At 37.1% G+C, this 18,161-nt stretch overlaps 1 long non-coding RNA gene across 1 annotated transcript; it reads right to left on the bottom strand.

Moving 5' to 3' along the window:
- Nucleotides 1-768: 768 nt before the first annotated feature.
- Nucleotides 769-2,621, bottom strand: LOC143591566 (uncharacterized). The gene is made up of 3 exons (XR_013145705.1): nt 2,550-2,621; nt 1,143-1,376; nt 769-882 (listed from the first exon to the last, which is right to left on the bottom strand). It is a non-coding gene; the product is annotated as an uncharacterized LOC143591566 (long non-coding RNA).
- Between the last annotated feature and the right edge of the window lie 15,540 nt (nt 2,622-18,161).

Genomic DNA, 18,161 nt, shown 5'->3' with positions numbered 1-18,161 from the left:
GCACCCCCAACGGTCATAATATGAATCTCATCACCATGTTAAACTCCGTTAAAGCAATGGCGGAAATATTAGAGGGCCGAGGCGCCATATTTGGAGGTGGTGTAATGGGGTTTAACTAATTGTCTAGAGCTATATCAAGTTTGGCGCCATTCAAAGTTCCAGTACGTCCAGTCTAATGGATAAATAAATACTATTGATTGGTATGATTGATTAAATGTGTTCCGGAACTCATATTCTTGTCACATTTATGTTATTCATAAGAGATACATTTTATTTTAGTTTTCAAGCTTCATATTCTTTTTTTTTTTTTTGAACGGCAAACTATTCATACAATTTGCGAGACGTTAGATATTCTCTTAACGTTTATTTATGGTATTGATTAACTATATAAGTTAGTAGTTTCATTCACTTGTTATTCATCAAACATGGTAACATACTAATGCGATGTCATAATTGTTAGGAAAAACACTACATAAAATACAAAGATAGTGGTGATTTTAGTCAAACGAAAGTGATGGTCTTGAATTTTGGTCATCATAAGAAGTCAATCATTACTGCAAAAATCTTGAAAAGTCAAAGTAGCAGGATAGCAAAATAAGTCAAAACTATTATTTAAATTGTTTGAAGATCTTCTTGATAATGAAGAAAATATGAGAAAGAGAGACTTTTAACTCAATGTGGACCCTTTCATTATTTCATATTTTGGTTTCAAAATGTATAAATAAATAAAATGTACTAATTTTAATATAATTAATTAATAAATTAATTCCCCTACTTCTATTACTACTAATCTTGTTCATCTTGTCATCTCTTGTTCTTCTGGTGGTATCAACCGAAATATTGCTACTGCTTGTCTTTCCCTCCTCTTGTTTTCATGCCATCCTAATTTACACAATATAAAATAATATAATTAAAAATAACAAAAAAGAAAAATAGAAATATGATCAACAAGTCAAAACTGGCCCAAAACCAATTATCCTTAAATAAGGCCCATTTATAAGCATCTAGTTTTGGCTTAAATTAAGGGGTTTTTTTTTCATCCTAAGTTTGTACTAAAAGAAATGTAAGATTTCATTTGACACAATAACTAATGAAAGTTAATCAAGTACAAAAATATTAATGGGTCGAAGGTGTGAGAGTACCTATGGATACGTTAAACCCTTGATGATCAAGCTCGCGATATTCTTGACATAAGGCACACCAACCACAAAACGCATTAATCGCACAATCCTGAATCAAGGTTCCTTTTAACTTGAATTTTCTTCTCATTTTGACCCGATATAGGCACGTGTAGGGGAATGTTAGCCACAACAAGAATACAAAAATAAAGCTCGCGGCTCCTAAACATGCACACAATGTCGCCGGTTCATACCACGCTGCATCCATTTTCCCAGTCAAACATAAGTAAATGTGCATAAATTGTATTAAAAATTGATGCACAAAAATAAAGATCTCAATTTGAAACAGTGTAAGGTTTAAAATTGATGCACAAAAATAAAGATCTCAATTTGAAATAGTGTAAGGTTTAATTAAGGGTGTAAACGAGCCAAGCTGCTCGCGAGCTCCTCGAAATTAGCTCACAAAAGAGCTCAAATCAAGCCAAGCGTAAACAAGCTCGAGTCTAAAAATACGTTTGTTTAATAAATAAGACGGAGCTCAAGTTTCACTTATCACGCTTGATTTGACACCTGAGCCTAAACGACCCCTGTTAACTTTTTTTTTTATCAAATATGTTAAATATATCTTTATTTAGTAATAATTATTATATATAAAATTATGATAAATAATAGGTGTAATGTTATAAATAAAATTATATTTAAAAAATATATGTATAACATATAAAAATTAACTAATAAATAATAAACAAGCAGAGCTCGAGCTTGAAAAGGTACTCACGAGCTAAGCTTGAACTTTAGAAATAGAGTTCGAAAAGAGCCAAGCTCGAGCTCTCTGTTGGACGTAATTTAATATTCCAAGTCACAAGTATGTCATAGTTGGTTATGTTTTCTAATTACAAAATGTTTCCTAATTGTTATGTAATTATAATAGGTAACGTCTAGCAAAATTAGATTAGTCTATATAAACCAAGTCATGGTTCAACATTAGAACACGTGAGATGCAACGGAGTTAGAGCTCATCTAGAGAAACACGAGTTTTGTGTAATAGGGGTTTTTGAGTTATATTTCCTCTATATAATATTGAGACTTGAGAGTTATTCAATATTAAATTATTAATTATTGTGTGTTTACATTTTGATGAGCTATATCAGTTCGTCCTTAACTCTCCACAAGTTAAACGAACCGAGCTCGATCCCTGTTGAGCTCTGGCCCGGACTAGCTCCTTTACACCTCTAATTCAAATCCAACTTTCCACGCTTTCTGTCTTAACCCGTTAAAAATCACATGTCCAACAAAGTATTGGTGTGACCCATGAGTTTTTCCCTCGTAACAGGTTCTCGTAATCAATTATTTCTTTCATGAAATGTAATGCATTGTGGATGACAATCAATATTGTGTTAACAAAACATAACATGTTGAACATAAACTTACGCGTATGTCCTTCCGTCAATATCTCAGCGATCTCCCCAAACGTCACGCACGGACAAAGTGTCGTCACAAAACCTAAGCATTTATTTGTTTATTTATTAATAATTACGCCAATTGTAATTGGAACTTTTTATTATTATAAATGTTACATTTATATATGTTTGATGACGTACAGTTTTTCATGTTGGACGTACATTGGAAAAGCCCGGTGGACCAATCCCGTTCATGATCAGGGTACACATGATTCGGTGCGGGCGACTGCGGCATGTGGTGGAATTGCGGTGGTGGTGGTGTTCCCATCGGAAACATCGTTGGAGGGTTGTAGTGTCGAGGTGGTGGCAATACCATTGTTGATGGTTGCTGCCATGGTGGTGGTGGTGGCTGAGGATTCACCGGTGGTTGTGGTGGAGGTTGATCATGTTGTTGGGAAGAAATGGGAGGCTCGTTGGGGTGCATGTGGGGATATATGGATGGATGTGGGACCCCCACCGAGTGTCCAACAAGGAAAAATGGATGAAAAAGATGAAGATGGAAGAGGGGATTAGGGTTGAGGAGGTTAATTGGGTGGGACAAATTAATGTATGTGTTTTTTTTTTCCTTTTTGGGGAGGTTAAAGATGATGTTGGTAATGGTGAAGGAGAATTTGGATTTGGAGATAAAGGATATTAAGGATTGAAAGTTATATTTAGTTTGATGATGCCAAATCAAATTTGGATTTCATGGCTAATTTTATGTAGTTGTTTTAACAAGTATTGTAATTTTTTTTAAAGTTATCATTTGATTTTATTTTTAATGTGTTTATGACTGTTGTGTGAATGAGGTTGATAGAGATTATAGAGGGCATTGCAATGCTCTTTTGAAAATTGGTTTTAAAGAATTATAATTATATTTTATTAACAAATAACAGTTTCAATTTTATACTTTACTGGTGACGGTCTCAACTAAAGGTGTGTTTTTTTACCGACGGTCCATGACTAACGCATATAAGTTTATTACATATAGTAAGAAATTTATTATTATTATTATTAACATGATATACAAAAAAAAGAAGTTAGCCTTAGAAAAGCATGCAATCAAAGAGGGAGTTAATATATATTTTAAATATATATAAATAAAAAATATCCAACCCGGATGGAGATTCGATATTTTTCACAGTTACCGGGTGAGTTATTTCATGAGGCATTTACTCATTATAAGGAAATGATCAGGAAGTGCTCGCACCATCAGATTGAGTTGTGGGAGTTGATTAAGTGTTTCGTTGACGGGTTGACTTACGAGGATTGAAAATATTTGAAATCGTCATGTAATGGTATGTTATTGAACCAACCCGAAGAGGATGATTGGGATTTCCTTGAGTTTATGTGTGAGGATTCCAAGTCAGAAGCAGCTGCTGAACGAAGACGAAAGGTTGGGGTCAGCCGATCGGTTAAATCAGCCTCGAGCGAGTCAGACAGAATTGCAGAGTTGGAACGAGAACTCGCGGGTTATAGACGAGAGAAAAAGAAAGAGGTTGGTAAAGTCGAGGTGAAATTCCCGGTTTGGTCAGATTGTGGAGAATTAGGGCATAAGACAGAAAATTGCCCCGGGTTTGATGAGGATGAAGATTCCGATGAGGAAGAAGTCAGTTACGTGTACGGGGAGTCCAAAGACCAAGGGTTTGATTCAAACACCTATCACATGGGCCTAAGGAATCACCCGAATTTCAGATACGGGAACGCTTCGAGTCAGTCGAATCCAAACTTTCAGGGGTCCAGTCAGAACCGACAGCAAAACAGCTACCGCAAGGGCGGTTATCAGCAGGGTTCGAACGCTCAGAGTAACAGTAGGGGATATAATAGAGATGGTTTCCGGGGTAACAGTTTTTCAGGTAATCAGAATCAGGACCAGCAGAAGGGTAGTGCAGGAAATTCAGACGAGTAAGTCCATTCAAAACTCGATGCGTTGTTGAAGCTTGTGTCAGATAATCAGAAGGAAACGCAGAGACAGTTCGAGTTAAGGGATAAGTCTTCAGAGGCAATGTTAAAGCAGATTGGTCAGCTCGCAGCAGACGTGGCGAGATTTCAGAAGAACGTGGGTCAGCTACCGAGCGATACCACAGTGAACCCGCAACATGCCAGTTCAAGCTCTAAGAAAGGTAATAGTGTGCACATCAACGCGGTAAGTCTTGTACCTCATTTTGAAATTACCTGTGTTGAAATTGATTCACCACCGCAGTTTGTTGAGGCGGTGGTGAATGATGTTAGTGATGAGAACGACTGTGTTGGTCAAAATGAAATGGTTTTCCAAAATGAATTGAAATTAAAAACAGATGAATTGTCTTTTTGTGAAAATTGCACTTGTGAAAAATGTTTAAATAGCAAATTGACCAACACGGGTAATGAGGAGGTGGAGGATAATACCACCTCGAGTAAACTCCAAGACCCAGGAGTGCCATTGTTATCAATTCAAATTGGGGAGTTTAAAATTGATCGGGCACTTCTAGATCTTGGAGCATGCGTTAGTATCATGCCTGGCAGTGTATATGATCAGTATGAGTTCGACCCGTTAGAGAGTGTAAACACCACTGTGGTGTTGGCGGATCAAACTCATACACTACCTCGGGGCATGGTTACTAATGTAATGGTTCAGGTGGATGAATTTAGCTACCCAGTTGACTTCCTTGTACTTGATTATGCGAAAGGGAATATTAAACAATCTGAAGTCATACTAGGTAGGCCATTCCTGGCCACATCACATGCGGTAATTGATTGTGCTACGGGAGTTTTGGGAATTAAATATGAGAACCGTGATAAGCGGTTGTTACTATTTGAAAATGCTACTAACCCTCTTGTTGACAAGTGTGTATATGTAAACAAGGATCAAACGAGAAAGGATGGTGCTGTGAATGACAGGAATGAGTTGAATGGTAGCATGAAGGTGAAAGGATGGAATGAGATATTGCATGGAGTTAGAGATGATAAGGAAGTAGCAACAAGAAAGGGAAAGAAGACGAAAGGAAAGAGGTAAAGAAACCACCTAAATGTGATTTAGAATGGAGGTTGGAAATGTTTGGGCCGGATTCTGGTGTGTTAAAAGGTTGGGAGCAACCTCTTGAGGATGAGCTTTTATGTAACGAGAAGACTGCATGGAAACAGGCCAGCCGCCCACCTTGAATGTCATAAAATTTTCAAAAGGGTGGCAATTGTACATTTTGTATATTTTTAGTTTGCATTTTTTTTATATTACTAATTGTATTTCAAGCGTACCATCATAGAAAAAGCTAAGTGTGGGGATACCGCAAGGAAAAAGTTGGGATTTTGATGTGTGCGGTAAACTTATGTCAGAAAACGAGGTTTCGGTTAAGCTACTCAAAGTGCTTTCATGTTACGTGTATATTTTGTTGTATTGGAATTTTGTGGGTGTAGTTCACTATAAACCCTCACGAGACCTCACTCGTCCACCCGGTCTACCGGGGGGTTTAAAGGGCTTGTTGCATACACTAAATGCAACCGTGATTCCTACGAAAGTGAGTTAGGTCTTTTAACATTTTAACTCATTTAACAAAATTTATTATGAAACTTAACTAATTCGGCTCGGTAATAATTTTTAATAAAATGAACTAATACTTCATGTTTTGCAAAACTCTTAAAAGACATATGTCTTACACATGGTGAGAAGCTTGCTTCTATACGTTTTGAGATTTTGCAGATTCAGTTTTAGTCTTTGGAGAAAACGAGTTTTCACGAGGGTTTGCGAGCCATTTTTTTAGTATTGCCTTATCAGCCATATTAGGTGATTTCAATTTCATAATCTATTTTGTTATTTTAGTTTACATGTTGAGAGTGTAATTGTAGATTTTTGGGTTAGAACTATCACATTAGAGCCCGATTTTTAAATTGTTAAACATTCAATTTCAACCTCGTCCCTCAAATGTTCGTTAATTGTTTTAAAATTTTAATATTGAGGACAATGTCAACCTCAAGTGTGGGGATGGGGAAAATTGAAAAATTTTAGCCCGATAATACCTCGAACAGTATTCAGAAACTTAAGTTATTAACTGTCACTTATTGCTATTAATGCCAAGTTAAAGGTTTTTAGTCATGGTTGGTTTTTCAGCTTCTCGATAGTTTTTCCGACAAATGTTTTTAAAAATGAGAAGTTGAAAATGGAATCGTTTAGGCGGGGATAACGTGTCAAGGGGACGGGTATACATGTTTCATATCGGCAGCCCTTATTTCCAGACATATTGTGAGATTAGATACTTAATACACATATTATATAGTAAATATAAAACATGTCTTGTCATTTATTGAGGGAAACCGGTATGTTTTACAGAATTAGAACTTGTTTGTCACATGCTTTTCGAGATCTTAATACCACCACCTGCATGAAGATTAGGACTTTAGAAAACCCGTTCCGTACATATTTTCCTCACTAAATAAACTCCTTACCTGATATTATCCCCTAGGAGCCCATTTGGATCTTATCCTTTTTCGTTTGCTAAACTGAACATTACACACCATTGCAGCCTTGGCCTTTATTTTATTTTAACCCGTGTGATGAAATCCAGTTCGTTATCGAGTCGTGTATATATATATATATATATATATATATATATATATTATATCGAGTTGTATTTAGTCAAACGAGTTGTAAAGCTGTAAAGTTCTGAGCTGTAATTATCAGTTATTGGTACAAAAAAAAAGAAAAAAAATCGAAAAATCAGCAAAAAGACAAAAAGAAGTTATCAGTTTAGTATTTCAGTTGTTACTAGCAGTTGAGTATGTAAATAGTGGTTGATTGTGTAATTAGTTCGTTTGTATTCGTGAGTCTGTGTATTGGTTTGTTTAACTGGGTTTCATCCACCTGAGTCACTAAATAAGCCTAATCCGCACCCAAACCTAAGCCTCAGCAAAACCCTCATTCCGAGTCTTTATGTAACCGGTGGTTAATGGGTGGAGATAAGACTAACCTGCAAGCGTATTAAGTTGTAACTCATATTAGGTATTTTGAGGGCAGAGACATATACTAGCACATCTTTTGCTAGTCCATATATTAAACCGAGAGGAGTGTTGATAGTGTGAGGGGTGTGAACACGTATGCCCTAACTGGAAACAAAGTACACTTGTCTGGATGGTTCTAGAAAGTGTCAGTCTGGGTGTGACATTCGTCAATTTTCGATTCATTTTCGTATTTGTAAACCCGACCCGTTGGGTCGTTTCGATGTATTAAATATTTTAATAAAGTGATCCTCGACATTTAATGTTCATTATTCGTTGTTCGTTGTTATTCAATTGTTTATAAATTCCCGAGCCTTAACGTACGAATAAACGCGTAAATAATCTAAAACCGAACACTATTTAATTCGATTATTAAGTTTAGGGTTAAAAGTGTAAAACTTGAAAACTTTATTTAACTTAGAAGATATTTATATTATCATTTAAAGGTTCTTGAAAGTTTAGGGGCTAAAACTGTAAATTCTATTTAAATTATAATATTATAATAACCCAACCCTATCCCTTCCCCTCCCTCCCGTCACGTTTTTCCGATGACCCTCCGGCCGCCGGAATCCGACGCCGGAGTGGCCGCCGGCCACCCTAAACCTTCTTTTTAAACCAAAATTTAATATTAGAAAATGTTTCTCCTCGTTAATACATCATAACCAACCCGTTAATCACGTTAATCAACCCGTAATCGTGTCCGTAATGGTCGCCGGAAAATCTGGATAATCAAATCAACGAATTAATGTGAAGACGCTCCTCCACCTAGTATAAATAGACGCCTAAACTCATGAACAACTCGCTCATTCCTCTCAATCCCCCTCTAATACACCGATTTATCTGTAATTGGGAGTTTTCTTATTACTTTTCCGGCAACTGGGTTTCGGTCAAAACAAAACCTTATAAGGTAATTAATATATGCCTGTTAATGTCGTTACACCAATAAACAAAACCCTAATCTAATTATAACGAACATGGAACAAAAACCCCAATTGATAAATTAGGGTTTATGTTCTTGAAGATGAAGAAGATGAAGTTGAACATCTGTTTAAAGTAAACTGTTTCCATAACTTCATCGAATTGCTTCCTAGTCCAACTGGTTAAATCATTAACATTGTAAACATGAGACCCGGGTTCGAAACCCGGGTCAAGCGCTTCTTTTCTTTTTGTGTTGGGCCCTATTGTTATTATTATTATTATTAAAATCCATTTCAAAGCTAATGGTATATTTAAGTATTAAAAACCATACCATAAACGAATATTGTCACCAGAGCAGTTGGATAATACCCAGAACTTATACCACCAAGACTCGGGTTCGAAACCCGGGTCAATCCCATATTTTTTTAGTAAACATTTTTCCAGTTTATTAATAATTAATAAATCATTTTAATCAATTAAAAATCAAAATAAATTTATAAAAACCTTTTTAACTTAAATAAAAATTATGTAAATTAAATATAAATTATAACTCACCATTTCACACTTAAAACCAAGTTTTCTCGTTTTCGTAAACCGTAACTAAAAATCGTTTGTTAATCGTAAAGTAAACTTTAATTTACTAAAAATCGTTCCGTTAACGCAATAATTATAATTATGACTTATAAACAATAGTTCAAGTATATCGAACGTTTAAACTTCATTTTCCCGCCGTTAGAATACTTAAACCATATTAATAACCAATTTCCGTTAAAACATAAATATTAATATAATAATCAAAGAGCCGTAAAGTTTGTAATAAAACAATAACTAACTTCTAATCTATTCATATGATCAACTTTAAAATCTCGATAGAGTAGTCGTTAAACGTCGCCTTTATTCTTATTTATAGTTCATACGGATTGATCGCTTCGGTTCCTTTGACGCCTTCAAGTTATTCTTATTTTCTTTTTCACTTCATATACTGAGGTGAGTTTTCACAACCCCTTTTTAAATGTTTTAATGTTTTGGGGTGGCATATGTATCCATTATGAAATTCAAGTATTATTACTTCGATTACTTACAAACTACAATTCAATCATGGATTTGTGTGCTTATTTGTTTAATTGTTATATACGTGGAATTCAAGTGGTTGCCTCATTAAGTATGATTATACGCCCCCATTTGCACTCAGGTCCATTTGTATCGAGTGGAAAAGGGACCTCATTATCCAAGTACGTTGGTAGCCCCAACTGGAAAGGACCTACGTTTGTTCTTTACACTCAGGTCCATTTCATCGAGTGTAAAGAACCCTTATGTGCTTTTCACAAGTTTTCATGGAATTGTATGGTTTTTACGTAGTATTTAAACTGTGGAAATCTCACCAACTATATTTATAGCTGACCATATTTTATACATATGTTACAGGTACTGTGATTAGAGGATGAAGGACTAGAAGACGCTTAGAATACCTAGGTTATTTAATAAACGAGACAATTGTTTTGATTATTGTTTATCGTTGAATTAAACTGGTATTGTTTACTTGATTGAACTTGTGTACTTGGCTATTTAATGAATTAATGTTATTATGGTCACTTAATAGTGCCACGTGTGTTTGAGAAATCTGTACGTCACACTCGGGCGTTTCCGCTTTAGCCGGGGTGTTACACTGAGAAACTGGGTATGACCTTAAACCTTGCTAGTATTAATGGTGATAATTGGTTGACCTATGATGGCGGTTGATGTTTACTTTAGAGTTTTTCTTGAGGGCAAGCAAAAGATAAGTGTGGGGATGTGATGTTCGGGTATTTTGTATATATATTAGTGTGTTAATTATGTAGTTTTGTTTAGTATATTGTTAGAACTTTGGTACTTCATACGTGCTTTTGTATTTCAGGTCATTGATCGTTAAAGATGCTAAATTGGAGACTTGTACGAGCATGAAATGATATATCGGGAATACCGGAGCATAAATTGAAGTCTTAGGAAGTGTTAGAAGGATTCGGGAGGAGTTTGGATGAGAAACCCAAAGCCAATGGTAAAACAGAACAAGATGAGTTCACAAAAAGCGACCAGGAAGTAAAACGAGCATATCCTGAGCTAGAAAATGAGTTACGGAACCCATAATATATGAATTTTGGGTTTCTCAATGAGGTTACCTACCATCTCGTAGCGCGATGGGATGGTCATATGACCATCGCGATACGCGATGGTCCGCACAGACGGAAAAGTTAGGGTTTTTATGTTATATTCGTTTTGACGACCCTAGAGGCCAGAATTCAGTTTTCAGAGCACTTTTAGAGAAGGAGAGTAGCCTACCATCACTTCCAATCATCTCTATGACATTTGTCAATTTCGGGTTATTTTATACTTGTATTCTTAATGTAAACCCGACCCGTTTTGTATCCCGAACCTTTCGATATTATCAAAATGATGAATTGTATGTTAAGTATTTGTTTTATAGTTGTTGGATAAAAAAAAACACTCTTTTCGGTTCTTAAAATTCCCCGAAAACGCTCAAAACAAACTCCAGGGACTAAAACAACCAAAATGGAGACTTGAAGGACCCATTTGTAGTTTGTGCTTTCTTGGGTCTATAACCAACCCATTTTCATGAAACACCCTTTATGAAAGACCCATTCAACTTACCCTATATATACACACCCATCTTCTTCATTTGTGCTTGCTCATTTCTTCATTTCTCTCTCAAATTCTTGAATTATAAGGTTGTTCTTCATAAGCTAATCTTTCATTTTAACTAACTTCTCAATACTTAAAGCTTGATGTTACAACATATATATAATATACACTCCTTGTTTACCTTCGGTCTTTCATTTCTCCGGTCTCGGCCGGTTGAAATGTCGGACTAGTAAGGCAAGGTTACATGGAGGACTTGGTAGTCCTTGTTTATATATTTAACAAATCTAACCATATAAGTTGCTATACTTGCTTAAATTCTACATATTTTAGTTTATTTTTCATATTTGTCAAGTTCCATGGTATTGGGTATGTGGTGACTAGCCTCGGTTTCATCCCGAGTTGAGAACCGAACCAAAAACCGAACTTTTGTTTAAAAGCATTATTGTTAACTTTTTTAATGTAAAACTTGAGTATGATTATTTATAAGTTATTTTACAAGTTCCATGGTAATTGGGTATGTGGTAACCATCCTCGGTCTTATTCCGAGTCAAGGACCGAACCAAAAACCGAACTTTTGTTTAAAAGCTTTATTGTTAACTTTTTGAATGTAAAACTTGAGTATTATTATTTATAAGTTATTTTACAAGTTCCATGGTAATTGGGTATGTGGTAACCATCCTCGGTCTTATTCCGAGTCAAGGACCGAACCAAAAACCGAACTAAACCGAGTTCACTCGCTTAAGACACACAAGTGTGTTTTTAGCCACCAAAACTCATATTTTTCTTCAAGATTATATTTTAAATCAATTTTAGTTAATTTCTAAACATACTTGGCATGTCGGTAACCAACTTGATCTTATAACAAGTTCGAACCGATAAGGTCGTATACTCGCTTAACGAACGTTAAGGTTCTTCACAATAGAACTACATACTTGGTTAAGTCTATTTTGATTTTATTGAGTTATCTCATAACATTTATTATTTTGGGAAGTTAACTGTGAGCTTGGTCAATTGTCAAGTCTCGAACCTACAAACCCGAACACTCGTTTAAACCTCGTTTTGGTATTCTTATAACCAAAGGTTTTGCAATATCGCATTTTAACCCACATTATTACTTAACATAGGTTGAGTAAAAAAAAAGAAAAAAACTAATGAATAGAATACCGAGACCCGGTTTCGAGTAAACTTATTTTACAAAACTCGTTTTTTTTAATTTCTCAAATATTTACATTTTAAATCCTAAACTTTATTTATTTACTTTATTTGTCATGTATTTTATTTTAAACCCTTCCAAGACTACCTACTAACACAAGACCCGTTTAATATAGGTCTTGCTCGTTAAACCGATCTCTCCGATTATTCACGACACTATCTTTCAAGTTACTTGTTAATGTGAGTACTTTTTCATCCCCCGTTTTCCATCTTTCGTTTTGGGGGTGGCATTGCATACTTATTCAAATTCAAATGATTTATACTTGAGTCTTAATCCACAACACGTATTGTATATGTTTACTTAAATAAATGCTCGATTTGGTGTTATATGCTTTACATAATTATGTGCAAATTCTTGAATGCTAAGGCGGGTATCCTCTTGAATGCTAAGGCGGGTAGCCTCATCAAAGTATGATCATACGTTAATTCCGAGTATATATGGTATCCCCATATAGAAAGGTGTCGTCAATGTATTCTTATTGACGATTTCATTATTGTCGTCAATGAATTCTTATTGACGGTTCGTCAATGTATTCTTATTGACGGTTTCATTTATCTAAATTGTTGCTATTATTTATTGTTTTCATATACTAGTTGTGGATTTCATACTATATACTTATTGTCCAAAACTATGAAAATTGTTCACCAACCTTCGTGTTGACAAACTCTATTTTATGCAATGTTACAGGTTTGATGTTAGCTTGATTGGATTACTTGAAGAAACTTATTATCTTGGCTTTAGGATATTAGAAAATAAAAGAACAAGTTATTTGTTTATCTATCTATTTGGCATTTTGTATGAACAATTGTTGTGTTATTTATGATGATATGGATTTAAATGAGTTGTTTAAATATTCTAACTTTATAGTGTCATTGTGCAATGAGCAATCATGTCGCGCCTCGACGTTTCCGCCTTCATTGGTCGGGGTGTGACAGATTGGTATCAGAGCCATCGACTATAGGATAGGTGGTTAGACGTAACAGCCTAGTATAGTTTATGCTCTAGGGTCCCTATACGTGTGCTTATACGTGTTTACCCTACTTGATTTTTTATTGCATTTATTAATTATTTATAAACTTGTTTAAAAATCTATCTCATCATAAATGTACACATACACACACTTTCAATAGTATTCTAAGGTATTTTTACCTTAAAACAAAACATTAGTTTTTATATTGTGTTTTATGGATCACAAGCTTAACTTGGATCTCGTTGTTTACAATCTCCTTAAAGCTAGGTTCTATAATTTGTTTTGTGACGACCGTAGGGAACGAAACACTTGATTCGATCATTTGACAAAAAGATTCCAAGAATCGAAGGTGATTTACTTACCTGGGATGATTGGGTTTAGTGTTGGTTTCTAGGTCAAGCAACTCGAGTTATATGAGCCGACACTTTAAGTTGTCGTATGCGAGCGTTCCGGTCGCCTCCTTATTTTTGGTGTTGAAAACATAAAAGCCACGATGATACGTGGACAAGTGTTTTTAACATCTCGTTGTATCTCCGTTTTATTGTATGTTATTATCATGATTTGAGTCAACAACATGAAAGACGTGGTGATACGTGCACATGTTCGACTCCATATATATTACTTTTACATAAGTTTTTATTGCAGGGATATCAAATCATGGTGGTTCATGTACGATTTTCCCAACTATATATATGTTTTCAAGAAATTTTGTTGTTTTTTTTTCGGAATATCAAATCATGGTGGTTCATGTACGATTTTTCCGACTATATACAAATTTCAACACTTCAAAACGTCCAAATTTTAAATTCTCGAAACTTTGAAACATATACTTATATATACGTTTTTATCATTTGGTTTATGTATAAACTTTATTTCTACTAACATTCTCATCCTTATGACACTAGGATTCACGTAAAAAAAATGGTTACATACATCTTCTATTTAAACTCAATGCCCTCAAACTCACTACAATTCTTTATAATTTTTAGAATGCCTCCGCTACGACGCCACTACCGCAAGGACTCCAGACGCAAGATGGCCGCTTTAGTAGCCGAACAAGTCGCCGCTGTGATTCCCGAACTCCTAACTCACTTGCAAGCAAACCAACCTCCACCCGTTGTAGCACCCGTTGAACCCACACCCGCTCCCTACTTGTATAAACAATTTACCGGTGCTAACCCAACCAAATTCCTTGGTACGAACTGTGTGACTACCTTGTTGCAATGGTTTGAAAAGATGCAAAGTGTGTTCCGACACAGCAAGTGCCCTGAAGCGAAGAAAACTAATATTTTGCTTCGAGCATGTTTGAGGAAACTGCTCTTACGTGGTGGGGTAGTGTTATGCATCTCCAAGGGGCGGAAATTGCCATGGCGCTTCCATGGACCGAACTTAAGGAACTCATGATGAAGAAGTTTTGTCCCAAACACGAGCTCCAAAAGCTTGAAGCCGAATTTTGGGAATTGAAACAAGAAAGTGGTGATAATGCCACTTACTCGCTCCGTTTTCATGAATTGAGCACTCTTGTACCTCATTTGGTTACCCCGCTCGAACGTAAAATCGACAAATACATCGGGGGTTTACCCATGCTAATTCGGGACTCGGTCATGAGTAGCAAACCCGAGAACCTTGAGGATGCAATTACTCTAGCCGGTGCGCTATCGGAAAACCATGTTAAGGCGGGTACCCTAACCATCAAGAAGAAAAGTGATAAAAGCAAAACCGAACCCTCACCTCAAGCCAAAGTTGACCCACCACCTCAAGCCATCAACTACTCAAACTCTTCCCACCACAACAACAAAAAGAAACCCAAAAAAAACCACCGAAACTATGCCGTTACCCAACCGCAACCGCAACAACAACTCCAAGCTCCCCCACAAAATCGAAAACCCTATACCGGTACTTTTCCACTATGCAACAATTGTCAACTTCATCACCCATCTCACTTACCTTGTCGCCATTGCACCATTTGTAACCGTTTTGGCCATCTAAATAACACATGTCGTTCCGCACAACGTACTCAACCCAACAAACCAAGAACCACTCCACAAAACACCCAAAACCGCTTTGCACCTTACCCGCAAAACCCTCCTCAACAACCCCTAGCTTGTTTTAACTGTGGTGACCCAAATCATTTCCGCAACAATTGCACACGACTCACTTTTGCAAACCAAGCCCAAACCGTAACCATACCCTACTATCAAACCCAAGCCTACCAAGTCCAAACCTACCAACCTCAACTTCCCCAACTCAATGCACCACTCATCCAACCCATGCAAGCCATCCAAGCACCTCCTCCTCCACCACCTCATGCACCTCAAGGAAATCCCGGTAACCAAGGACGAGCTTTTATGATGAATGCTAATCAAGCTCAAGTGGCAAACGATGTTATGAACGGTATGTTTTTAGTGAACGAGCATTTGGCTTCTATATTATTTGATACGGGTGCCGATAGAAGTTTTATTTCATTAAAGTTTGAATCTACTCTTGCCGTACCTCGCACTAAACTTTCTCGACCCTTTTCTGTCGAAGTCGCCAATGGAAATTCTATCACCATAAACTCGGTCCTTCGTAATTGTTCTCTCACTCTTTGTAAGCGTAAATTCTCCATCGATCTCATTCCGATGCAAATGGGAAGTTTCGATGTCATAGTTGGCATGGATTGGTTATCTTTGCACCGTGCCGAAGTCGTTTGTTATGATAAATTCATTCGGATTCTGCTTGTCAACGGTAAAACTCTCAAGGTCTACGGCAAAATGTTTCCTAAAAGGCTCAATCTCATGTCGTGTTCTCAATCGCAAAAATACTTACGCCAAAAGTATGTTCCATTCCTAGCCCAAGCGATGGTAAAAGACCACAAGGAAAGAAAAATCCAAGATATCTCCATTGTTTGTGAATTCTTCGACGTCTTTCCAGATGATGTTACCGGTCTTCCACCCATTCGTCTGGTTGAATTTCGAATCGATCTTGTGCCCGGCGCAATGCCCGTGGCCAAGGCTCCTTACCGTTTAGCCCCGTCGGAAATGCAAGAGTTATCAAACCAACTCGAAGAACTTTCCGACAAAGGATTTATTCGTCCAAGCTCCTCTCCTTGGGGCGCTCCCGTCCTCTTCGTGAAAAAGAAAGATGGCTCATTTCGCATGTGCATCGATTATCGTGAACTCAATAAACTTACTATCAAAAATCGTTATCCTTTGCCACGAATCGACGACCTCTTCGATCAACTCCAAGGCGCAACGTGTTTCTCCAAAATCGATCTTCGATCGGGATATCATCAGTTGCGTGTTCGCGAAGAAGACATTCCAAAAACCGCATTCCGTACTCGATATGGACATTTCGAATTTTTGGTCATGCCCTTCGGGTTAACCAATGCACCCGCGGTATTTATGGATCTCATGAACCGCATTTGCAAACCGTTTCTAGATAAATTCGTTATTGTCTTTATTGATGACATTCTCATCTTCTCTAAATCCAAAGCCGAGCATGAGCAACACTTGCGTTCCATTCTCGAAGTCTTAAGAAAAGAACGACTTTACGCCAAATTCTCAAAATGTGAATTTTGGCTAGAGGAAGTTCAATTTTTGGGACACATCGTCAACGACAAGGGTATTCATGTTGATCCCGCAAAAATCGAAGCCGTCAAAGATTGGAAGACTCCGACTACACCCACGGAAATTCGATCTTTCCTCGGTTTGGCCGGATATTATCGGCGTTTCATCCAAAATTTTTCCAAGATCTCTTTACCCCTCACTTCCCTAACTCACAAAGGACAGCCTTATGAATGGGGATCCAAACAAGAAGAAGCATTTAATACTCTTAAACACATGCTTTGCAATGCTCCCGTTCTAACCCTTCCCGATGGAAACGACGACTTTGTAGTATTTTGCTATGCTTCTCATCAAGGTCTCGGTTGCGTTCTCATGCAACAAGGTCAAGTTATCGCGTATGCTTCAAGGCAACTCAAGGTCAACGAGAAGAACTACACGACTCACGATCTTGAACTTGGTGCCGTCGTTTTCGCACTCAAAATTTGGAGACATTACCTTTACGGAACGAAATGTGTGGTTTTTACCGATCACAAAAGCCTTCAACACATTTTTGACCAAAAGGATCTCAACATGAGACAACGAAGATGGGCTGAGTTACTTAGTGACTACGATTGCGAAATTCGCTACCATCCCGGTAAAGCGAATGTCGTGGCCGATGCCCTTAGTCGAAAGGTTAATGTCAAATCCGTCTTGCTTCTTAGCGTCACCGTTCAAACCGATCTCCAAGCCAAAATCTATCAAGCGCAACGTACCTCTGTTGACGAAGGCAACATGTACGACGAAATGTCTTGTGGAGCCGAGCTTCAACTCGAAACAAAACCCGATGGCTTATTGTATTATCTCAATCGTTTATGGGTTCCCGATCGCGATGACCTTCGTACTTGCATACTCGATGAAGCTCACAAGTCACGATATTCTGTTCATCCCGGTGCGGATAAAATGTATTTCGATCTTCGTTCTACCTTTTGGTGGCTGGGTATGAAGAAAGACGTAGCAGCGTACGTATCGAAATGTCTTACTTGCTCTAAAGTCAAAGCCGAACATCAAAAACCCTTTGGGTTACTCGAGCAACCACCAATCCCCATATGGAAATGGGAAGACATTGCTATGGACTTTATAATGAAACTACCCACTACACAAAAAGGCAACGATAGCATTTGGGTGATTATTGACCGATTAACCAAGTCCGCTCACTTTATTCCAATTCGAGAAAAATACTCCGTTGAGCAACTTGCCCAAATCTACATTCGCGAAATCGTGTGTCGCCACTGTTTACCTTTGACTATCATCTCCGATCGCGATGCTCGATTCACGTCTCATTTTTGGCGATCACTTCAAGAAACCGTGGGAACT

The sequence above is a fragment of the Bidens hawaiensis genome, unplaced genomic scaffold (genome assembly GCF_021521415.1).
Source record: "Bidens hawaiensis isolate Kalapana, Puna unplaced genomic scaffold, B.hawaiensis_p1.1 tig00039908_1, whole genome shotgun sequence".
Lineage (NCBI taxonomy): Eukaryota > Viridiplantae > Streptophyta > Magnoliopsida > Asterales > Asteraceae > Bidens > Bidens hawaiensis.
Note: the sequence above shows the minus strand (reverse complement) of the source record. Positions and strands in the feature narration are given on the sequence as shown.